General features: G+C 39.1%; 1 long non-coding RNA gene across 1 annotated transcript in view; it reads left to right on the forward strand.

Annotated features, from left to right (window-relative positions):
* LOC137627378 (uncharacterized) overlaps positions 1–13,007 on the forward strand; it is a 40,324-nt gene extending 27,317 nt beyond the window's left edge. The window contains exons 2-3 of the long non-coding RNA XR_011041147.1: positions 9,668–9,686; positions 12,918–13,007. This is a non-coding gene — a long non-coding RNA (uncharacterized lncRNA). The remainder of the gene's footprint in view (positions 1–9,667; positions 9,687–12,917) is intronic.
* The last annotated feature ends 13,035 nt before the right edge of the window (positions 13,008–26,042 follow it).

Raw genomic sequence — 26,042 nt, forward strand, 5'->3', positions numbered from 1 at the left:
GAAGATATTTTTTCCAGGCCATTTCTCCCCCACCCTCCCTTACAGAGAAACTATTTTGATGAATTAAATAATCAACGGTAAGCTTAACAAAATATTAGGAATATATATATATATATATATATATATTATATATATATAGATATATATATATATATATATATATATATATATATATATATATATATATATATATATATAGAGAGAGAGAGAGAGAGAGAGAGGGAGAGAGAGAGAGAGAGTAGAGAGTAGAGGTCCCCTTTTTTGTTTTGTTTCATTTGTTGATGTTGGCTACCCCACAAAATTGGGGGAAGTGCCTTGGTATATGTATGATATATATATATATATATATATATATATATATATATATATATATATATATATACATATATATATATATATATATTTATATATATATATATATATATATATATATATATATATATATATATTTGGGCTCAAGCCATGTTGTCCTGATGGAAGTTCCTATAGGGTAGCTTCCTAGGGTATATTACAACTACGGCGATATTCCCAGAGAATTTACCTTAAGGTACCAGAATTCTAACTCCTGGAGCGAGTATCCCTCGTGAAAGGGATATCGCGACATATCAGAGGACGTATTCTTGACACGCCACATGGCAATCTGCATCCTGGACAGAGATTTCGTCTCGTAGGAGGCGATTGGCAAGAAACGAATTCGGGAAAGAAAAAGGGAGAGCCGCTCCCAAGGCTCCCTATCTTCCGATTCGTATGCGTGCCTGGCGCCAATCCTGGCGCCATCTGTATTCCTTTTTGCGTAGCTTAACAACTCGGTGTTTTTTCCTGTGTTTCTCGCAAATCTTGGATTTATTCTACTTTTCATGGCTTCTCCGTCTTCGTCGGCCTCTGATAAGTTGAGTACCATGTCTTTTATGTATAAATGTAGGCTCTTGGTAAATTTTTGAGTGATTAATAGGATTAATCTTTGTTACAAGAGCCGTAGCCTACCGGAGGTGTCATGGACGCTGTCGCTCGCTAGGTATAAGTTTAGTTAGTCAGAGCGACATTCCTGGTTGTTTTGCTTTAATAAATTTTAGCTATTTAGCATTACATAGGATTTCCTTTCGTGCTTAGTATTATTTTGGCGAAGTTTTCGCCATTCTGGCCTACGCTAGGCCATGTAGCCTAGTCGTTTGGTCCTAGTACTTCATGCATGATTTTGGTTTTTCCGAGTGTAATAAAATTTTATTGAAGCTTTAGGCTATGTTTTATACATTGAAGATTGTGTGGAATATTTCCAAGATAGTATACGAGTGAGTTTCGGTGATTTAGGTAATCGATTCTCTTGGTGCCTAGGCTAAGTTGCTTATGGAGCCTTAGTATACTTTTTCATACTCCCCGGTTGCTTTCTTTTCTTCGGAGAAGGTATGCAATCCCTTTCCCTCTGTTTAAGCCTTGGGCTTATCCCTAAGTGGTTTTTTCCGAATTAATTTTCGATAAAACTATACTGGGGTGTTACTGTACCTTCCTGTTCCAGTAAGTCTGGTTCAAAGAGGGACAGAACAACAGTTTTTAGTCTGAGTCTGTGCTTGTCTGGCTTGGGGTAGAGTCTCCCTCGCTGGCCTGACACAGACAAAGGTGGCTTAGCCTCCTTAGGTCACTACCGAAGGTTTCTGTGGATATGATTCCTTCTTTTGTGATCTACCAGACTAGTCCTTGTTGCTGTTCTCGGGGGAGGATAAGTTTCTTTCCCTGGGAGTGGCAACACCTTCCTTGCTTTGGTGCTCTGGGAGCTGGCAAGTATTGCTGGCCTCCCCCCTTAGATCTCCCTTAGGCTAAGATAAGTTTCTTGGCTGCGGGTGATCCGTCACTAAAGCAAGGTTGGTAGGACCCTCTTTTGTCCCTTCCCCCTCTATCTCCGTAAGGGCCTAGCCATTACAGTACTGTACGTCGTTCTACATCTGGACCTAGTATAGGTTAGGATGTGGAATTGACTCAGCCCCCTGCCGGCCGGCAGAGCTGCCGGCCGGCAAGGGTCTTATATTTGAGTGCTGCCCGGACCTCCCTTGGTCCCTTATCCATGCCTGCCTGTAGAGCCAGACGGCATTGGCCAGGAAGCCTGAATTAGATTCTCACCTTCCTTATATGCACTCTTTCGGATTGCCGGGCTTGGAGGTAGTGTACACTCTTATCCCGGCATCCATCCTATTTTTCTTCTAGTGCTGTACCCAACCCGGCTGCCGGCCTCAGCCGGGCAGGTGTAGTCCTCTGGTTCTTTTGCTGCCGGCTGGCATCGGTCCTGTGCCTTTGCCGGCCGGCTAATGTCAGCCCTTGTCTGCCTGTCACCAAGAGTGTGGCCAGCAGCTGGGTACTACCTTGTGTAGTTGCCGGCCGGCAGTCATTGCCGGCCGGCAGTCATTGCCGGCCGGAATTGGCTGTTGCCGGCCGGCAATTGCTGCCGACCGGCACATGCATTTGAACCAGAGTTCTGCCGCCTTATAGCTGTTAAGTAGTATACTTTAAAGCTAGTTATGGTGTGTGCCGGCCGGCACGTATCCTCCCATACTGTACTAGTATTCTTCAGTATAACATATACAGTAAGAGAAAAACTATAGTATGGGTTTTGGTACAGCACTGTGTGTTCTAACACTTTTGTGTTTTCTTGCACAGTCCTTTGCTGTTGCCCTACAGATAGGAAAGTGAGTTCTTTCCTGTCTATTATCCAGGTTTTTAAAATCATTGCTTAGGTGTGAGCTCCACCTGTTTCCTCTGGAAACTTTGCATTGGTTACTCTAGAAGAGATTAACCATTTGATTTTATTATCTGGAAGGCTGCAGCAATGGGTTGTGAGGGAAACACAAGTGTGTGTCTTTCCTTTCTGAATTGTTATGCTATACTATGCATATCCAGTGATACATAGTTCACTTGATACTCATGGAAATTTCTTCTCTTTACAGAAGGACACTCCGAAGTGCGGAAGTGCTTTCTGCAACGTCCGCAGCAAGAACCTCTGCGGACATGAGTTTTGTAGGAGACACGCAGCATACGCTGTCTCCAAGGATGATCTCCGGTATTGGGACCCTCAGGTATGTACTGTGTGCACTAACCTGATTACTGAGACCTTTGATTCCCCTAGGACGGAGGAATCAAGGGATATAGCTAGGAAGAAGCTTCGTACCTGGGTAAGGGGCTTCCAAAAGAACACTTCTGGCCCTTATCTTCCAAGTGAGAAGATGAGGGCGTATCTTTTCCCTAAGGCATCAGCTAATGCAGTGATTCCCCAGCCTCAAGAGGAGATCCCCCAAGTTCAGATCCAGGTGGATGCTGAAGTCGCGGTCGCGATGCAAGACATCCAGTTAGATGACAGGATGTCTGATGTGGACGAGTGTCTGGAGGAAGACCTCCTGGCAGAAGCCCAGGATGAAGTTCAAGGCCCAGACGTTGTAGAGGTAGACGTCGACGAGGTGTCGGCTACTCCGGTTCAGATTCCGGAGCCTATTCCCTCAACATCGGCCGGTCTCCCAGTAGAGCTGGGACAGGCCCTCTCTTCTATTGTTGGAAGGATCCAACAAATGCAGAAGGAGAATCAGGAGAAGGCAGCTGCAATGGAACTGCGAATGCAGTGCCTTGCAGAATCACATGGGCCCCAGAAAAAGCTCAATGTGAAAGACCTTCCCTTGTGCTCAGATGCTAACCCATGGAGGTATGCTGAGCACATGCCGATGACGACTGGAAAGATCGTCATCTCGGATAAGCTGGGCTCAGTTCCCCTGGAGGAGGTGGAATTCTGGCCCAGCAAGGCATCATATCCGGACTGTTATGTCCGGCTGAGGAAGGAACCAGCTTCAAAGGAGGAGACAGAGCCGAAGGAGGTCATAGTCATGGACCATGCTAAGGCTCAAGCTCTACTTTCATCCTCGATGAAAGAGAGGGGCTTCTCTAACTCAAAGGTAGCCGCATTGAACAGGAAGCTCCCTTCCTTTGTGTCCTCGCCTACTAGAGCCTTCCCCTTTTTACAGAAAGGGTTTCTGGCTGTACTAAAAGCAGTCGAGGCCGGCAAGCCTTGCCCCTCCCTAGAGGAGTGTAAACCCTTGTCGCTGGCCCTGCCTATGGACCACAAAGACTGGAAGGACGTCCATCTTACGTTCTCAGTTGGAAAGTTGGAGGCTGATATTGCCGGACGTCAGTTCGGCGAGGACCTCCCTAAGCTGTCTGACTTTCTTTTGCGAAGAGAGTTCGATACAAAAGAAAGACTGACTGCCTCAATGTCTCATCAGACTACTCTCGAGACGATGGCAAGTGACCCCAAGGTCCATGAAATGTTCATGGTAGTGGCCAAGACTCATCTGGCCACAGTGACGAAGGACCTTTATGGCTTCGTCAAGGCAAGGAGAGCTTGTAGGGAGTTCGTGTTTACCTCGGCTACGGTGAGGCACGAGCCAAGGAAACTAATCTCCTCCAACATTTGGGGAAAAGACCTTTTCCCTACCGACTTGGTCAAAGAAGTTGTTGATAAGGCCGCCTTGGAGAATAGAAACCTTCTCCAGAAGTGGGGCCTGGCTATCAAAAGAAAGTCTTCCCCGGATGAGGGTCCTCAACCAAAGAGGAAGACTATGAGGACTAGGCCACCGTCTCGGCCAGCCAAGCCTGTTAGACAGCAACAGCAACTGCAATTGCCATTGCCCCCAGTGCCCCAGATCGTGGCACAAACCCCGACCACTTTTCAGTGGGTACCCCAGGCCGTGTCGACACAGTCCACGGCATTCACCCCAGCGTTCGAAGGGCAGTCTACTTCCTTTCGAGCAAAGCCTAGAGGAGCAGCCAGAGGCTCGTCTAGACGCCCCTCAAGGGGAAGGGGATTCAGGGGTGGTCGTGGTCAGGAAGGCAAGACCTCAGGACGGCAGTCCAAGTGAGGTGATACCGGTAGGAGGGAGACTTCTGAAATTTCGGGATCGGTGGACCTTCGATCCCTGGGCCCACAGCCTACTCAAGAATGGACTGGGCTGGAGCTGGTACAGCACTCCACCCCTGTGCCTTCGGTTTTTCCAACACTCCACCCCCGTTATGGAGGAGTACGTTCAAGAACTGTTGGAGAAAAAAGGTGATCCGAAGGGTGAAGCCCATCAATTTCTAAGGGAGGCTGTTTTGTGTTCCCAAGAAAGACTCGGAAAAGCTCAGAGTCATTCTGGACTTGTCGCCACTCAACAAGTTCATAGTGAATTGCAAATTCAAAATGCTAACACTGCAACACATAAGGACCTTACTGCCCAAGAGGGCATATTCCGTCTCTATAGACTTGTCAGACGCCTATTAGCACATTCCAATTAGCCATCGACTCTCCCCCTACCTAGGGTTCAGGCTACAACGAAGACTATACGCCTTCGGAGCCATGCCATTCGGGCTAAACATAGCCCCAAGGATTTTTACGAAGCTTGCGAGCGTAGCTCTCAAACAATTACGCCTAAAGGGAATTCAGGTAGTAGCCTACCTGGACGACTGGTTGGTGTGGGCAGCATCCGAGACAGAATGCTTGCAAGCTTCCAGTCAAGTGATCCAGTTCCTAGAGTACCTAGGCTTCAAGATCAACAGAAAAAAGTCTCGACTTTCTCCATCTCAAAAGTTCCAGTGGCTGGGAATCCACTGGGACCTTTTGTCACACCGTTTCTCTATCCCGGCGAAGAAAAGGAAGGAGATAGCGGGTTCTGTCAAGAGACTTCTAGATTCCGAAAGGATATCAAGACGCGAGCAGGAGAGGGTACTGCGCTCTCTCCAGTTTGCTTCGGTGACAGACCCAGTGCTAAGAGCACAGCTAAAGGATGCAATCGGAGTTTGGAGAAGTTATGCATCAAACGCGCGAAGAGATCTGAGAAGACCAGCCTCTTCGGCTAAGTACTCTTCTCAGGCCTTGGTCCCAAGCCAGACATCTAAAGAAGTCGGTTCTTCTTCAGCCACCTCCCCCGTCGGTGACGATTCACTCAGACGGCTCGAGGGAGGGATGGGGAGGTCACTCTCATCGGAAAAAAGTCCAGGGGACTTGGTCCAAGCTATTCAAGACCTTTCACATAAAACTTTCTAGAAGCTAGGGCAGTGCTCCTTACCTTAAAGAAAGTCTCCCTGCGTCACTCGATCCACATAAGGTTGGTGATGGACAGCGAGGTAGTTGTGAGATACTTGAATCGACAAGGATCGAGGTCACCACCTCTCAACCAGGTGATGTTGGCCATCTTCCGATTGGCGGAAAAGAAGAAGTGGTACCTGTCGGCAGTTCACCTTCAAGGAGTCCGCAATGTGACAGCGGACGCTCTATCCAGGTTCACACCGATAGAGTCGGAATGGTCCTTAGACGCAGGATCATTCTCCTTCATTCTGAATCAAGTCCCAGAACTGCAGATAGACCTCCTTGCGACGAAAGACAACAAGAAGTTGCCCCTGTACGTGCCCCGTACGAGGACCCCTTAGCGGAAGCAGTGGACGCAATGTCCCTCGACTGGAACAGGTGGTCCAAGATTTATCTGTTCCCTCCTCACAACCTTCTGTTGAGGGTCCTCAACAAACTGAGATCCTTCAAGGGGTAGCGGCAATAGTGGCCCACAAGTGGCCGAACAGCGTGTGGTTCCCCCTGGCATTGGAACTGTAGCTGAAGTTTGTACCGCTACCAGATCCAGTTCTGACCCAGCGAGTCCAGAAGTCAACTGTCTGCGCTTCATTACAGAAAACCCGGACCCTGCAGCTCATGATTTTCTCTCCCTAGCGGTGAGAAAGCGTTTCAGGATTTCGAAAGCCAGCATAGACTTCCTTGAGGAATATAAGTGCAAATCTACTAGAAGGCAATATGAGTCATCTTGGAGAAAATGGGTGGCCTTTTGTCAAGGCGAAGAATCCGCAGGAGATCTTGACAGACTTCTGCTTATCTTTCTTCTCCACCTCCATGGTCAAGGATTGGCAGCTAACACGATTTCAGCGTGTAAGTCTGCTTTGACAAGACCCATTCTATATGCCTTCCAGGTCGACCTAGGTAACGAGATCTTTAATAAAGTCCCGAAAGCCTGCGCTAGGCTCAGACCTTCAGCACCTCCAAAGCCCATTTCATGGTCTTTAGACAAGTTCTTCATTTCGCTTCTCTGTTGAGAAATGAAGAGTGTGCGTTAAAGGATTTGGCACAAAAAGTTATTTTCCTATTTGCACTCGCGTCCGGGGCCAGGGTTAGTGAGATTGTAGCCCTCTCGAGAGAGGCAGGTCGTGTTCAGTTCCTGGATGGGGGAGAACTGAACCTGTTTCCGGATCCTACGTTTCTCGCCAAGAATGAGTTACCCACCAACAGGTGGGGTCCCTGGAGAATCTGCCCTCTGAAAGAAGATGCATCTCTATGTCCAGTAGAATGCCTAAAGGTCTATCTTCATAGAACTTTAGACTTCTAGGGTGGTCAACTATTCAGGGGAGAAACATCAGGCTCAAATTTATCTCTGAATCAACTCAGAGCAATCCGAGGAAAGTTGCCTCATCCTTAAATTTCTTTAATTGTATGGATTTTGAACATCTCCGTTCATACACTGGCTGGAAGTCTTCCAGAGTGTTCTTTCGCCACTATGCGAAGCAAGTAGAGGAACTAAAGAGATCTGTGGTAGCAGTGGGTCGCGGTGTTAACCCTACTGTTTAACTCTGCGAGGAACAGTGGTCTTAATTGGGACGATTAATTCCAGGGTGAGTGTGTAGTTACATACTGTACTACAAACTAAGTGAGGGCACTGTGTTGCCCATGTAGACTGTTCCATTTCTGAAGGTGAACCTAGCATAAGTGCAGACATGTGTGCCGAGCGTTTCTAACGCTAATGTCATTGATTTGTAATACAGACTTTTATGACTTTGATACCTCGGTATCTTAAAAGTGGCATTTAATGTTTTTCTTTCAGACAAACAAGTTCTGTTTACTATCATACTTATGCTTAAAGCTTTGGGTTATCCTCTTCTTATGTATATATATATATATATATAATTGTGGTTAACCTGTCTATTTATTGCCTGTCAATAAACTGGTTCTTGAGAACCTTGCGTCTCCTTCACCTGTGTCAATTTATTGGTATAATTGAGCATTCATTCTATGTACCTTATCTCAGATAATTCTAATAGAATTGTTCCTTTATGCAAGCTATGTTGCATTGGTTTTCCTCCTATGCGGATATAAAACCTTTGTCCAATACAAGTATTGTGCGGAGAACTGGTCGATATTTCATATTGACGCAGTGATTCTTTACAAACTATGCTTCACTTAATATAGGGCGAGACCACTATATTAGCTTGCCTGGTATTCATACATAGGTATATGTACTCTTCGAGACTTTTCCAGAGTCTAGTAGGACTCTTCCCTGTAGGGGGCAGGAAGCTCTAACATGGTTTATAGTTAGTTGAAAAGATGTATAACGGTAACATCTTAGGTCTCTAGGTCTAGTCGACCGGGAAAAATTACATCCGGGGAGTACGGCACGTTCTGAGAATCCACAGATACAGTAATGCTCTGGTATACTTCCATCAGGACGACATGGCTTGAGCCCAAAAAACGGATTTTGAGCGAAGCGAAAAATCTATTTTTGGGTGAGATGGCCATGTCGTCCTGATGGACCCGCCCTTGCCTTTCTAAGAAAGGGCTGTAGGACACCTCCCTACATACAGTATCTGTAGCACCTCGTGTACGCTACAAGGAATACAGATGGCGCCAGGATTGGCGCCAGGCACGCATACGAATCGGAAGATAGGGAGCCTTGGGAGCGGCTCTCCCTTTTTCTTTCCCGAATTCGTTTCTTGCCAATCGCCTCCTACGAGACGAAATCTCTGTCCAGGATGCAGATTGCCATGTGGCGTGTCAAGAATACGTCCTCTGATATGTCGCGATATCCCTTTCACGAGGGATACTCGCTCCAGGAGTTAGAATTCTGGTACCTTAAGGTAAATTCTCTGGGAATATCGCCGTAGTTGTAATATACCCTAGGAAGCTACCCTATAGGAACTTCCATCAGGACGACATGGCCATCTCACCCAAAAATAGATTTTTCGCTTCGCTCAAAATCCGTTATATATATATAATGTTACGCAAGGTTACCAACGTTACGGTGCCATTGCTAACGTTAGCAACGCAACAATAATATTAACGTGTATTTTAAAGCATTTTTCCATATACCCTTTAAACAAAATATAAAAAAGGTACAAAAGGGTACAGAACCTAACAAACCCACCTAACCTAACCTAGAAGTTCCCAGGTCACAACCCCTAGCTGGGGGCAAGCCCCCGGATCCCCTTCCCTGGTCACAAACTTGTACTGGCAAGAGGTAATGTTGAACTGCGCACTCTAAAACATTAAAATTAAAGAAATTAATGACATACTTTTATGACCCGGTGTAATGGTCTGTTACCTCCACCAAGGAAAGGGGGAATTTTGGCCCAGAGGGGGAATATTATCCTGGGACGAAGTTCCCCCGGGGGTATATATATATCCTGGGCCATATTTCCCCCGTGGGGAATTTCGGACGGGGTGGAAAACAGACCATTACACCGGTATTTATTTTTGAAAAGTAACGTATCTGTTGTTTGAATAGTAGCTTGTTTTTGCTAGGCATCCTTGTTATTGATAAATATTTGTTTAAAGATCTTGGCTAATATTTTTCTCTGTTGTTAATATAGTTTTCTTTTCTCTTTGCAGATTCATTCTTGTTATAAAGGTAGGATGACCCTGATACCCCTGAGCCTATTATTTTAGATTTTTCTTGCTGATTAGCTATTAGTTTTATGTCTTTTTTGCAATGCAAGCCTTATACATCTTAATTCTGAGTACAATATGGTATTCAATTGTCATGTTCAGAATTTTGTACCATAATCTTATATATATGCACAGTAGGCGAAAAGATTACCATAGGGATTTGGGAACTTTTTACCATAGATGGAGATGGTATTCTGTGGTGATCTAGGAGTGTTTCAAAATAATTTTTTTTTGTGTGTGTATTTTTTAACATGTAAAACTGCATTTGTTCTGTACCTGGAATACAAACTAACGCTATTTATAGGGGCATTACTTTCGGCGAAGCTGAAAGGACAAACCATTAGAATTTAGCGAGGGTTAACTACCCATCCTGCTAGTTTTACATGTAAGCCTGCGTATTTTTCTCAATGAGTATATTTTTTTTTAACATGTAAGACTGCGTATTTTTCTCGGGTGATATTCAAGGTATATTGAATATTTTTTCGAATACGAATACTCTATTTGTATTGAAATCTTATTTGCCTATTTATGTCAGTGTTTTTTTTATGACGTTGTGTAATTATTTGCATGCAAACTTATGATGTGTATTATGATGTATTGTGCCATTATTTGTATTATTTTTCAATGACCCTTTTTATGTCAGAAATATCATTATGCAATTGTGTAGCAAGTGGATTTGCATGTTAGTTTGAGGTCAGTGTGTATTATACTACTTTGAAGGCTTCTCTTGAATAAGAAATGGTTATTGTATCGAGTCTTTAAATTTGCTTTGGTTTAGAATAGAAAAGCTTTTTATTCAGAAAAGAAATTTGAGGATTCAACCAGAAGTTCATGCATTACACCGTTTAATGGAACTTGCTTTGTTTATTACTATAATTATAATTAAAAAAAATTATTTCAATTATTTCAAAATATCTTGAATATTCATTTCACAGAGGAAGAGAATAATGGAGGTAGTTGCTTTTGGATAGGTGATGTTCTCTGCTTTCGATCTTTGCTCTTTGCTGTACTTGAAGGTATTTTCGCTTGTTAGAAATGCCTAGGTTAAGCTTCCCTTATTCCCTGGCGACTGCTTGCGTTAATCCCCACTGCTTGCTTTACGCGCTGTCTGTCTGTCTCTGTTTCTTGACGTTGATTCTTGTTCCTCTGTGAAACGATTTGTGATCTCCAAATTCGTTTTCAATACTATGAAAACCATTGCTCAAGATTGTCGTTTTTCATTTAGAGTTTTCCTATCTGATTTCTTTTACTATTTTACTTATCAATAAAAAGTCTTCAATGTTATATCCATGGTGCTCTTAAGTCTGCTGATTGCTCCAGATGGTGAGTGTTATATCTTTTCTTTTTTAGCGTTTTTTCCCATTTCATAATCTTAATTTCATATGTAATTCTTTTTCAGATGTTTAAGGTTTCAGGTTATTTGGTTCGATATCTGCATCATTTGTAGGTTTTGTCTTTTTTAAGTTTTGGAATTTAAAAGTATTCTTGTTCACCTCACTTTGCTATAGGGAAGGGGGAGATAGAGTAGTCATACTCTGGTGAGAGAGATTATTGGTATTTTCCGAAAGTCTCAACATTAACAATAATGTTTGCTTTAATTCCTGATATGTAAGCGATCAAATAAGGCGTTAGAAAGATGATAAACAACAACAAATGCGTGGTTTGTAGTTTATTCATGCCAGAGTTAGATAATTACCTTCTAATGTGAAGAAGATTAGTTCATCTCCAAACTCTCAACTGGGCTCCACAAGTCACAAGAAGAGTTGGAAGACCCAGGGCTATCTGGCTGAGGACTATGAAGCGTGAAGTTTGAGATTATTCAACTGGGCTCCACAAGGCACAAGAAGAGTTGGAAGACCCATCCCTACATGTCTGAGGACTATGAAACGTGACGTGGGAGAGGTAATGATTTAAAAGCTCAAGATAGAGACGACTAGCGAAATCTGAGGAGGCCCTTTGCGTCAATATGCGTAGGAGGTGATGATGATGCTATGTAAAACGTTAGAATCAGTCAAAATACTAAAGAAAATATCCTAAAACCAGAAATGAACTCTGAGAGTGAAGACCTCCGGCACGGCATCTTATTTATCGAGGTTACGGTCAATTAGGTCAACCTTTTTGCTCGCCCTTGACCTTGATGGCCAGGACGTTGTTCACAAATAAACATGTAAATGGGTGAAAACATAACCTCCTCCCAACATGTTGGCGGAAGTAACAAATTAGCGCTTTAGGCCTAGGAATGCTGGTGGGAAGGAATGGTGGGGCTAGATAAGGGGGCCGCTATATAAGCTTTGCTTCTTGTCTTAAAGCTTTTTATATTGACATAAGCAGGCGATTCCTCCTCTGCTGCTAGTGGTGTGTGATATGTTGGTTGAATCGAGCTATTTAGGGACTGGGGTTTGTTAGGCCGTTCAGGAAATTATAGATAGGTTAGAATACTTAGGTTATGTAGATCAAACCTTGTACTGTGGCATTTAGGTTATATAAGGAAGGTTTAGTACCTCTGGCCTTTAAGATTAGTTGAGTGACTTTGATGTGTATCAGGAAACCTGGCCTAAGATGACTGTTCCATTACAAGACATCTAGTGTCTACTTCCCGCCTTATCCTTTTGGTAAGACATTTTTTTTTAGTTGCTTTTCAGGCAGTCCGATTTACAAGAAGTTAAGGAAAACTGTTTGAATAAGCAAGCTCATTAATAATTGAACCACATTCAAATGCTTGATACAGTATTTTCAATTTGTAAGTTGAACCGTAAAAGTTTGATGGCAAAATGGCATGGATAAAGATTTAATTTATATAACTGAATGTTTTAATAAATGTTAATAGAAATAACATGGATTTCTTTGTTTGATATTAATGAGGAAATATAGCATTACACGCACCTTTTTCTTTGCTTGTTGGTAGTACGGATCGACTGTTTGTAACTGATAAATACATGTAAATTAGTTTCAAGATTGGATTTTCAAACAAGTTTATGTATTACATATTTGGATAATAAAGTTTAATAACGATAATTTAAAGTTGATAGTTTAATGTTGATAAGTACAATTACGGAATTATTTTGTTAGTAATATCCCTGTAATTTATGGTATTTTAGCACTCTCTTGATTGGAATTGTAAGTATTCTTTTTTTTAAACGACTTTTTATTAGTCAATGCTGGTATTGTGTTTAATCGGCGACCTTTCCTACAGGTTAAGCGTGATTGTAGTATCCTAAAAAGGATCTCTGGCAGTAGCCAACACCAAAATAACTAGGAACGTTTTATTCAAAAGAAAAATCAAGTAAGTCTTATATGATATTAGTTTTTTTTTTTTCAATTTGATTGCAGTAAGGTAGGGCTATATCTATATATTTTCGTTTTTCTGTATGCCTTTGTCCATAAATGTTACTATTATTCTAAATAGTCCATTTATTAACGAATTCCTTTGAATAGCCACTAGATGTGAGACTTTTAAACTCTACCTGTCTCTAGTCTTGTTAGCATAAATGAATTATGGAAATGATATTTCTAGGGGAGTAAGCCTTAGCATTCTTTTTAACAAAAGAAGTTGATTGGGGGGGGGGGGGGGGTTGAGTTGGAAAACATGACCAGCTGGGGACATGGTGGTCGCTTTAAATCCTCTCGGAAGCTGACACAATTGTAAGGGTATTCAATGGATATTTTTATGTGTTTTAAACCAATTTTACTTTATAGTTGAATATTATATGGTGAAAATGCATTCTGTAATAACAGCATCCCGATAGAAAATAAAAACATTCCAGCATTAATCTCTAAAATTAGTTTTGGTACAAGACTTTACATTTCCAGAAACCCTCACCAGCTGAGTACCTATTAAGTTATATCTACAATCATTGAAGCATCTGCATCCTTCCATTCAATGATCAACCCACGGCAATTCTTTCTTGACTGGTCGAATTGTAGTTAGTCTCTCCAATTCTTCCAATTTGATTCATAACAGAAACACAATCTCTTTATCTACAGCTCATACATAATGAATTTTTACTTTTTTGGAGTGTGTGTTAGAGAGAGAGAGAGAGAGAGAGAGAGAGAGAGAGAGAGAGAGAGAGAGAGAGAGAGAGAGAGAGAGAGAGACATGATGATTTCAATCTTCCGTTTCTCTTTTACTACTTCCTTTTTGTAACAATTATTGAACGTGATATGTTGATTATTTAGTTTTAGTTTTATTAAAGTTTAAAGGTTTTCGTGAAATCCAAGTTTTATATCATGAAACCTTTTTAATTTCTTCATATAAGACATTCCGAAGAAAAGTCTAGTTTTTATATCTTCTAAGTTTTTTTTTTTTTTTTTTTTTTTTTTGTCCTGTCTACCGTAATATACTTTTTTTATTTATAGAAACAATAAACCCCCCAACCTAGTTATCTCGTCAATTAAATCCTCAGCTTTGTTAAAAACGTGTTTCATTTAGAATCGGTAAACTTATTAAATGATTATAGAATTATTGAGTTTTAATGCCACGTAGATTATAAGTGATACGGAACAAAAAATGTAGCAAAAAAATTACATTATAATCCCATATATATTAACTCTTTCAGTAGCAAGGGCTGTGCCCCATATACTGAACGGAGCGAAAGTTGACCGATAAAACAGCCATATCAGAGTTTTCTAAGAATTGATCATACTCCCTCGGAAAATTTGTCACTAGACAAGTGTTCCAAAACATGGTTTAATCTCCTTAAAAATGCCATATCGAAATAAATTCAACATAGTAAACAAAAGCATTTAATAAGACATTCCGAAGAAAATTGCAGTTTTCATATCTTCAAAGATTTTTTCTTTGTCCTATCTACTGTAATATACTTTATTTTTTTATAGAAACAATAAAGCCCCGAACCTAGTTATCTCGTCAATTAAAACCTCGGCTTTGTTTAAAACGTGTTTCATTTAGGACCGGTATATGCATCCCAATAGAATATAGTTGGACTGAGGGTGGTTGGATTCGTTTCAGGAACATGCTGGTATTCGTCTTCAGTTGGCAAGATATGCATTCATATAAACGCGTTTATACGGTGTGCAACAAGGAGGTTAAATGGTCTATTATTCTAACTCTCATAAAGTAAGTTTAAGGTATCTTGTTTACATCTTGTTTAGGAGTTGTTATCAATCTCACTGATAGAAAGTGCCTTTAGTGTTTCTGCATTGACTGACTTTAGATGACTATTCTAATTATCAATTCTTTTACTGATAATGTATATATGATATATGTATATATATATATATATATATATATATATATATATATATGTATATATATATATATATGTATATATATATATATATATATATATGTATATATATATATATATATATATATATATATATATATATATATGTATATATATATATATATATATATATATATATATATATATATATATATATATATATATATATATATATATATATCATAAATTAGTCATTCCTCCAAACACGATTTCTTAGATCAGCAATTGACCAAACGTTGTTAAAGTTATAAATTAAAAGTAAATTAGAAATCAACAACCTATATCCAGATATTTAGATACGTTGTGCAAATGTCCACTATTATTTGCAACTTAATGTATATTAAGCAGAATTGTTTAAAATAAAACTGATAAACTAATAAACCTTAAAGTTCACAATCAATTCTAAGATCAGAGAAATCACCAAAACCATCTGAAGATGATATGTGGACATGCATTTTTAAAGGTCTTCAGTGATGATAAGGTAAACATTACAGCAATCTAATTTACTTGTGTCTTAATATTTAAGTTTCTTTGTATTTTGGAAATCGAGTTGAAACTCAGATTCTGGACGTGGAACTTTTTTGAGTGAAGTGAGAAGTTGAAATTTATTTTGATACTTAAGTAGGTTTGGTGAAATAGCATCACATTATGTAATATATGTTTCATTACAAATTGGATCTTGTCATTTAACACTAAACTCTTCGTAAGACGTAATACTAAAAGAAAACTACACATATATCTAGAAATGGTTTTATTTTTATATAAAGATTCTCTCTCTAAATTAAAACCGATATCACCAATTAAGTTATGAATATATCTTATTATGTAGTATAAGTCTAGTTGATAACCATACTGCTATTTAGATTAAAATATTTGAGCAATACTTAGCACTAAACTTCATTAAATGTGCTAACTCAATCTTAAGATATTTTTAGAGTACATGGAACCACAGATAAACATTGTTAGAATGAAGCTAGTTCATTAAATTATAGGGTATACAGTCGGCTTCATTAATTCCTGTACAGTTCAGGTTTAGGTTCAGGTGCTTGACGGAAGGATTTGCCTTTTCATGTGCACCTCTCTTATTTTATTCTTTATTATATCTTTTTTTATTTGCTTTTACTTTTACACATTTGGTATACATATTCTTTTCTTTTCTTTTGTATTTCTTCCTCCTTAAATATAAAATTTCTTATTATTTGCTTCTTTCCCTGTTCATATGGCTGCTACATTTTCTTTATTTTTCTTCTCTCTTCCCCGAGGTTCTGACAGTAAAGTTAGAAATTCACGGGAAACTAAGGAGTCTGAGTCTGACAGCTATACATTGTAGCAGATAACGCTGTTTAACAGAAATGGAAAACGCTGCCTGTAAAACAAAGTTGCTGAGCGTATAAACACGTGATTAAAAGCCTTTGCATCAATTATACGAAGTGTTGTGTAAAAATAGTTATTTGCTTAGCAATATTTCGTGAAATTAATGAAAATATTTATGATCACATGATTACAAGCTCAGCGACTTTATTTTACAGGAGCTGTTGCCAAGTTTCAATTTTGCTATACGCAGACTTTACCCGTGAACTGTACAGGAATTAATTCAGCCAAATGTACATTGAAATATTCATTTACAAGATTATTGTAACAAAATACTGACGTCAAAAATTTACATAACACAAGTTGATTTCAGCTTACTCATAACCCCATTTTCGTTTTTTTTTTTTTTTTTTTTTTTTTTTGTATAAGAATTTTCGTTGTCAGCAGATCCATCAATTTCAACCAACGATCCCAAATACCCAAAAACGGCAACATGGCTAATAGGTAGACTTTCCATGATTACACCTTCTGCTCTTAAATGTTCCATTCTCACACCTTTGATTTAGCAACACTAGTTCGCAACCAGCACCAGTTGCCATTTACTCCAGCCTGTTAAACTAATGCTTTCACATTTTGACCATTTTTTATTCAGAATTAGTACATCAACATAATCATGATCTGTCAGGTACCCACATGAATCCTTTTATTTCCCTATCGGTTTTCTCTGAATGTCTACTCCTGTGCATTTAGAAATTCTAATATTTGATAAAGCGCACATCCAAACATACAGTATATATATATATATATATATATATATATATATATATATATATATATACATATACATATATATATATATATATACATATATATATATACATATACATATATATATATATATATATATATACATATATATATATATATATATATATATATATATATATATATATATATATATATATATATATATATATATATATATATAGAGAGAGAGAGAGAGAGAGAGAGAGAGAGATTTCCCGTGAATTAGGTGAATTAACTGTCACAAAAAATGGAAAACTATTACATTTAACAAAAAGAAGAAAAAAAAAAACATACGAACATAAACAGCGGAGACAATATCATGGTTTCTTGCCCATAAAAGTTTCGAAAAAATAAATCTCACACGACCTCTTTACCACCTCCTATGTATCTTGAGTATTTAATACATTCACGCACCAATCCTAGACAAAAGACGCCATACCTCTAAATCGAAACGTGTTTATACCAATAAACAAATTGCAAAATAGATAGCGTAACCCAACATCCGAATGTTTGTATATAATAAACGGAAAAAGTTGGTCCCGTTTTTCCTGACATAAACTATAAACCTGCAAGACAAATAGATTTTCGCGAATATCAAATTTCAACAAATGAGATTAGTTTGTTGTTTATCACTTGCTGATTCCATCTGAATAAAATGTATGGAATATCAATGAAATGTTTTATTTTGTCGTGGTTTCATGTTTTGAATAAAGGTTAGCAACTCGTTATGAATATTAAAATATTTCAAATCAAATAGTTTTTCGAAATAGAAACTCTTGACTAGAGAGTTCGAGATTACATTTCATAAACAAATGAAGCAAGAGCAAATCCAAATCCAAAACCGATATTTAAGGGCCTGGAAAAAACAGAAGTTGGGTCAGTTCTCAAAATGAACCAATAAGAACACCAAACAACCTATTAATTTTTTACATTTTTGTTGCAGTTTTTCTCTGTCTGTCAGTATTATATATGTAATTTTCTCATACTTGATACCAATTAATGACCTGAAAGGTGGTAATGTTATTAATATTAGTGTTCTTGAATGAGGAGACAACTCGAAAAACCAAAGATATAGGATAATTAGAACCTTTGATTATTTATAATGATGTGTTTTCATTTCAACAATTTCATTAGAGTTCTTTCGTTTTTACTTTACTGAATTACAAAAGATTATCAACCTACTTTATATTATGGGTAGTGATACGGGATTGTTTACATATTGACTATATTGACTGAGCGATGAATCTGCAACAGTGAAAGAATCAATCAGATTATTTAAAGTGGAGTTCAACGCACATGTATATATACACACACCCACATTACACACACACACACACACACACACACACACACACATATATATATATATATATATATATATATATATTCAAATACTCACAGTACGAATATATATAATATGTACATACCTTCAATACACACGCACGCACACACACACACTTCAGCAGTAATGAAAGCCTTTCAAAGACAAGTAATAGATGAATGTTATGTTGCAATACTTGAAGATATCTATACAGGAACTACAACAATGTTAAAATTACATTAAGATGAGAAAATTCCGGTTGAGAAATGAGTTAGATAGGGAGACCCCATCTCTCCTAAACTATTCACAGTGTTCCCAGTAGTATTTAAGAATTAAGGTTGGGAAAATGTAAGAATCAACATTAATGGGGAATACCTTAACAACTTGAGGTTAGCGGATGACATATTTCTATTTCGTGAATTATGGGAGGAATTGCAAAAGATGAAAGAAGATTGAATAGGAAAAGCAAAATTGTAGGACTTAAAATGGATATGAGTAAAACTAAGTTGATGTTTAATAAAAATAAGGATTATGGATGGATGAACATGTAATACACGTGTACTTCATACAGGCTTGTACATTGTAATGCGCTTGCACTTCCTTTTTTTCTCCATATCTCTCTCGCTCACTCCCACACTGATATTAGAACAGCCTGTTTAAGGTTTCCATTGCATGTTTCATATTGTCAAAGTTTTTATGCCATTGTAATGTTATCCTCAACTGTTTTGTATATAAGATTATGATGTTACATTAATAATAAACTAGTCATGTCCAGAACATCTTTCTTTTAAGACCTAGTCACAACCTGCCACTAGAGTGACAAGCTGCCCATCACCTTCCTGCTCACCACTCCACCCTATCTATGCCACATATATTAAACTGCTGCCCTTCACCAGTAGAGAATCATTTTCCTAGTTTTAACGCGCCAAAGCTCAGTTTTGCATCAAGGCATGACTCGCTCAAGCAGCAAAGCAGATTATGTCCTTGTGGCGATCCCCAAGGACTCTTTCCTGGAAATCTACAAATGGCTTTGCGACTAAGGGGACGCTCCAATAGCTTATGATGCCCTCAAAACATGCCTCCTGAAGCAGTACTCACCATTGCCAGCCACCAGTATAGCCAAGCTTTTTCAGCTCTCTCTGTGGCGGGATGTTGCAAAACAACCCCCACACCCTTGATCACACTAACTGACAAATGTCTCCTCTGCACAAACTTTCCCCTTACGTTATCAACTGGACTCTTGGACAGAAGGAAAATGAAAACAAAACATAACCTTAACACTATATTCCTAAAAGTAAACGCAATCAAAATTATTACTATAATTGAAACTAAAGATATCATACAGAAAACACAAAAAAAACTTAACATACAAAATAAATAACAAATACCACATTCACATAAACCCGGAGAAAAAAATATCAAAACTTAAAACTAAGATGCACCACAACCAAATATGTTTATATATATATTTTAGGGACACCAATACAGTCGTCCACACACTGCCAACTGTCTTTAATGGCAAACTACCACAGCTCTGTGGGTAACACTACAGCAAGGGCCAATGTGCCATAGCTGCCTTCCTAATTGGGGTCGTAATCATCATCGTCATCATCGTCATCCTTATCATCACCATCAATAACAGCAATCAAAATTCATTCGGTCCGGGTCATCAACAATAATCTAAATCAGAGTAGCCGTATCAACTTTCTTATTATTAGCCAGGTCGTCAACAATTAATCAAGGTAAACAAAATCTCTCCAAAGGAGGAATCACGGCTTTTTAAATAAATAATCACTTCCTCGCTGGTAATACAAAAATAATAAATCCGGCGTTCACACAACTGACGGTTACAGCAGTCAAATCAAAATAAGCCTTCACCCAAGACATTCACCACTGTCGTAACCTAACTAAAACATAAACAAACAATCTCATTTATACCAACAGTCTTTCTCACCACAAACGATCGATACACTAACTACTTTCGCTCGCCAACACAATCTCTCTCTCTCTCTCTCTCTCTCTCTCTCTCTCTCTCTCTCTCTCTCTCTCTCTCTCTCTCTCTCTCTCTCTCACAGGATTTGGCAAAAACAAAAATTAAAATAAAGCAAAAATAAATCCTCCACATTCCTCCCCCCTTACTTTGCCAAATCCTTCTCACACAACACTTACATTATTTCATAACCCAGTCACAGTCGGGAACGGGACCTCTACTCCGAGTAACTGGGCCCCCATATACTCTCTCATTCACTTCTTCCTGATCACAATCATTCGCTACATTAACACTATTCCTATCTAAATCCCTATCATCTAATATATCATGTACAATCATATCTACCTCGTTCTCATCTGGCCCTAAAATTACACTCATTTCTGTAAACAGTTCATCCATTTCATCAAAAACATTCTCAACTTTAGCAAAAGATTCATTCATACTACTAATCATTCTCCTATCTCTCACTCTCGCATTCGTCATCCTTTCTTTTACATCATCTAATGGAAAACCACACACACACTATAGGTATCATTCATACTCAACCGTGATTCATCTGTATCTTCCATACACACTTGTACGTTTACACCCTTGTCATACTTATTTCTATTCTCACCTTTACTTATAAAATTTTCCCTTCTTTCACCCTTACTTAAAGCTCTCGTATCCTTCCTTTTCATATATTCTACTAATACCAACTGTTTACCTTCCAGACCTAAGTCCTCATATATACTAGGTTCACACTTGTTCCTTTTCAACCATTTACTCATCCCATTCTCTTGGATATACTCAGGTACCTCTTTCCATTTACGCAACTGGTTGTGGTGGGCCCTAATTTTTTCCACAATACCACCTACACACAACTTACCCAAAACGTAACTTAATCCACTCGAACCAACTTCTAACACCTCAAATGGACCTTCAAACTTATCACGCACCTTGTTTATATTCATTCTACCCTTTTCAATTACTTCTTTAATCACTCTCTCGCCAACTTTAAAGCTTTCAAACCTCTCATTTGCTTTCCTCCACACATCTCTATCATCCTCAGACACACCCAATCTCGGTCTTACTATCTTTTCAAAATTTAACACAAACTTACATGGAGACATACCCGTACTCTTATGCACTGTTGCATTATAAGCACACAACGCTCTACCAACATACAAATCCCAATCATTATCACATGTACTCATCATTCGCAAAATTTCAGTTAATGTTCTTACAGTCCTTTCAGCCAACCCATTTGCACTTGGCATATAAGGAGTCGAATACACATGTTCAATACCCATTCTCTTAACATCTGCTCAAACTCCCATCCAACAAACTCAGGGCCATTATCACTTAACATTCTCACAGGCATACACACACACATCGGCAACATCACTTGACCAACCATTCTTGCAACAGTCTCACTCCGTTTATCCTTGATGGGTATTGCATAGGTAAATTTACTCATGTGATCAACCATAACAATCATTCCCACATGTCTTCTCGCAGTTACAGGCAACGAAACACAATCAATCACAAACATCTCAAATGGTTCTTTCATACGTAATCTCAAAACAGGCGGATTAGCATGCACTCTCTGATACTTCCCTTTCTGGCAATCTTCACACGTAGTCGCTACATCCTTACATATCTGACTCAACCCAGGTGTAAACAATCTATCACGCATGCATTCCCATAATTTATTCTTACCCATATGCCCATATCTGTCATGCACTAACATACACATACTTACTGCTGCATGCATCGGAAACACAGGAACATATATATCTTCATCCATTCCTTTATGTAGAAAATAAACAATATTCTTACACACAATAAGTCTCTTACTAACTTTCTTATACACCTCTAAATCAGACGGCCATTCTTCTACCTCAATACTATTCAACATACATTCACGTAACCTTTTAATTTCCACACATTCATCTTGCATTTCTTCCACCTCCTCTTTAGCCAGTAGATCATCCTCACTCCTCGTAATATCAACCATGCCAACAAAATTCGCCATAAATACATTATTATCTTCTATCACAACTACTTCACATCCATTCTTCAGAAGCAAACCACTACCAATATCAACTGATAAATCATGCAATCTTAAAAAGTCAATTCCTATCAAAAAACAACTAGGCATCTCATTCTCTCCCATTACAATAAAATTATGTTCCACCTCCATACTTCCCAGTTTTACTTTTAAACGCACTTCTTCCCAAACTAGCAAACTTCCTTTACCTATCCCATGAATTCTCACACTCGTACATTGCCTTTTCACTTCCCAATTGTACCGCTCTATTTCCTTGATAACAGACATATTCACTAATGACACTTGCACACCTGTATCAATTAAACTACAGTATTCATTCTCATTTCTACCCACATACGTCATCATTCTTCCTTTTACACCATGCATACAAATGTTTACTCTCCTATCAATAGGGTCATCCTTGTCACACCCATGGTCATCTTCGCTATCTTCCATGCTCATACCACTCGGATTCAAGTCACTCGGACGATCCTCCTTCTCACTCAACAACTTGCAACATCTTTCATTACATTGTAACCTCAATATATACTCCCTTTCAGTCTCTTTATTTGCTCGGTACTGCATCGGACGATTCCACCCAAAATACAAATAAACAGTGACACCATACAACATACTTACTACCAACAATACTTTTGATAACAATTCACCCTCAAGCACACTATCCTCCTCCTTATATGCCATTTCTTTCGATACTTCATTCCTAACACTCATTCTAAGCTCATCTACACTAGCAGGTATATCCCTATTCAAACCCTTCAATTTAAACTTATTTAACCCACACAAAATACATTTATACACCATGTCATCCCCTTCAAAACTTTTTACCACCACTAAATCTTCCGACAACCTTTCAAAATTACTATCATTCTCGCTACTATCTTCTATCTTACCATGCATTCTTGACATCGCATCTGCTATCACGTTCTTACTCCCAGGTACATATTCTAGCTTAAAGTCAAATTCATTCAAATCCTCTATTGTCCTCGCAACTCTAGCATTCACAGACTCTTTCCTGATTATGTACACTAGGGGCTGATGGTCAGTACGCACAATAAATTTCACACCATGCAAAAATACCTTCAACGCTTTCACGCAAAACCGTATCGCAGCCAACTCCCTTTCAATCGTGGAATACTTTCGCTCAGCCTTATCAAATGCTTTACTTACTTACGCTATCACTCTCAACTGTTCATCTCCACTTATTCTTTGCATTTGAACCAAGCAACCACCCATGCTAATCCCACTAGCGTCAGTATATAACTCTAGCATACTCGCATGCTCACTATAGTCGGGAAAGGCCAAAGTGATGTCTCTCGCAGCCTCTTCTTTCAACTTTTCAAACGCTTCAATCATACATTCATCCCATTTCAGTCTCGTACTATTTCTCTTATCTGTCCACTCATTCAAAGGCTTCCCTATTCCCGAACAATCTCTGACAAACTTCCGACCAAATTCAATCAACCCTAGAAAACCTCTCAACTCACGCACCGTATGAGGACGTGGAAACTCTCTCACCTTACTCACAAACTTTTCACTCTTCCTTATACCCGATTCACTCACCACATGCCCAAGAAATTCCACCTCCCCGGACAACCATGTAAACTTTTCCAGCTTAACTTTCACACCAACTTCTATCAACGGTTCTAATACTGCTTCAAGCAACTGCATGTGTTCCTCAACAGTCTCACTAGCAATCAAAATATCATCTATAAAAACAGTCACCTTCTGTCGATCAAACCCAGCCAAAACTACATTCATCGCCCTCTGGAAGGCAGCAGGCGTATTAGCAAGGCCAAAACTTAATTTTTTAAACTGATAATGACAATTTCTACTTGAAAATGCCGTAATGGGCCTGCTCCCCTCTGCCAGAGGCATCTGGTAATAGCCCCTAACTAAATCTAACTTTGTAAAAACTTTCATACCATGCATCTTATACACACAGTCAGACACTACATTCATCGGAAAACGTTCTTTAACAGTTACTCCATTCACCTTCCTATAATCAATACACATACGTAAACTTCCATCCGGCTTTCTTACAGGTACAATAGGGCTATTCCAGGCACTCTCACTTCTTTCTATTACACCCATTTGTTCTAACTCCTGGCACTGCTCTTCTATTTCTCTGGCAATAGGCGGAGAAAAATGTCGGGGACGCTGATATATGGGGGTATCATTACTAAGAACTATCTTAAATTCAGGCAGCTTTGATCCCCCACAATCCTCGTCACCGCGACTCAAAATTCTCCATCTATCCCATAACATCCTATACAATTGTTCCCTATCTCCCTCACTTTTATTCTCATCTACATTAATTCTTTCTTTCAAACTTCCATAGTCCCAATCGTCATCCTGCTTTATCTTACCCGTCATAACATGTCTCAATTTAACATACCTTTCATCCTCTACATTGACCAACGTATACATACATCCCATGCAATCACCCTCACGTATACCCCGTATTCTCTTCCTCCTTACAGTCGGCAACAAGCTCACATACACCTTCGGCTCCTGCAAATTCAAAATACCATCATACACATGCACACTTGTTTTCACCAATTTACTTGCTTCTGAACCTTCCACTACATATTCACAATTGTCACTTTTGGCAATTCCCAGACTATTCGGCCATGCAACTTTTACACTGACAACCTCACTCGCATCTCTTGACAATTTAACACCTTCTTTTGCTATTAATGGAACACCTTTCCATACCTTCGTACATACACTACCATCTTCATTCAAATAAAATTCCCCACAAAATTTACCCTTAACTTTCATCTCTATCATATTTACACTAGGATGTACAATCATACCGCATTTTTTCAAGAAGTTATAACCTAACAACACATCGTATTTGTCATTTACTCCCTCAACCACATAAAAATCATTATCTTCCATCATCAGCCCCCCAATCATAACATTTTCTCGTAACTTTCCTTGCACAGACATACTTAAATTACCGATACCTTTCACTTCACCTTTACACCCCCTAAATTCACAAACATCCCTTACCTTATCGTACGCATTCCTAAACATTAAATTGACACCACAACCAGTATCAATCAGACCAACTAGCTCTATTCCATTAAAATTTACTTTTGCACTCATGCAGTCATAAGCTCTTTCACCCATCACGTCTTCATGCAATAAACCTTCACGAACATGCATCACCTTCACTCCGCACACACTCGAGGACTCACCCAGCTGAACCCTCTTACACTCTAGTTTCCCGAACATCCTGGCTGACTTAATCCCTTCTTCCTACATACTCTAGCTACATGCCCATCTGCACCACATTCAGTACACTTACCCCGTGGCTCCTTGCACATTCTAGCATAATGACCATCCTTACCACAATTACCACAAATCACATTCATACGATTACTACGACATCCACTCGCTATGTGCCCAGTCATACCACACCGATAACATTTTACCCCTTTCTCTTTCTTGCACCCGCTAATTCTATGCCCTACCTCACCACATCCAAAACAAGCACCTAGAGCCCATCTACATTCATTCTTCTTATGACCTACTTTCCCACACCTATAAAACTTTTCATCACGGACACGGCTATCTGACATACC

The sequence above is a fragment of the Palaemon carinicauda genome, chromosome 35 (genome assembly GCF_036898095.1).
Source record: "Palaemon carinicauda isolate YSFRI2023 chromosome 35, ASM3689809v2, whole genome shotgun sequence".
Classification (NCBI taxonomy): Eukaryota; Metazoa; Arthropoda; class Malacostraca; order Decapoda; family Palaemonidae; genus Palaemon; species Palaemon carinicauda.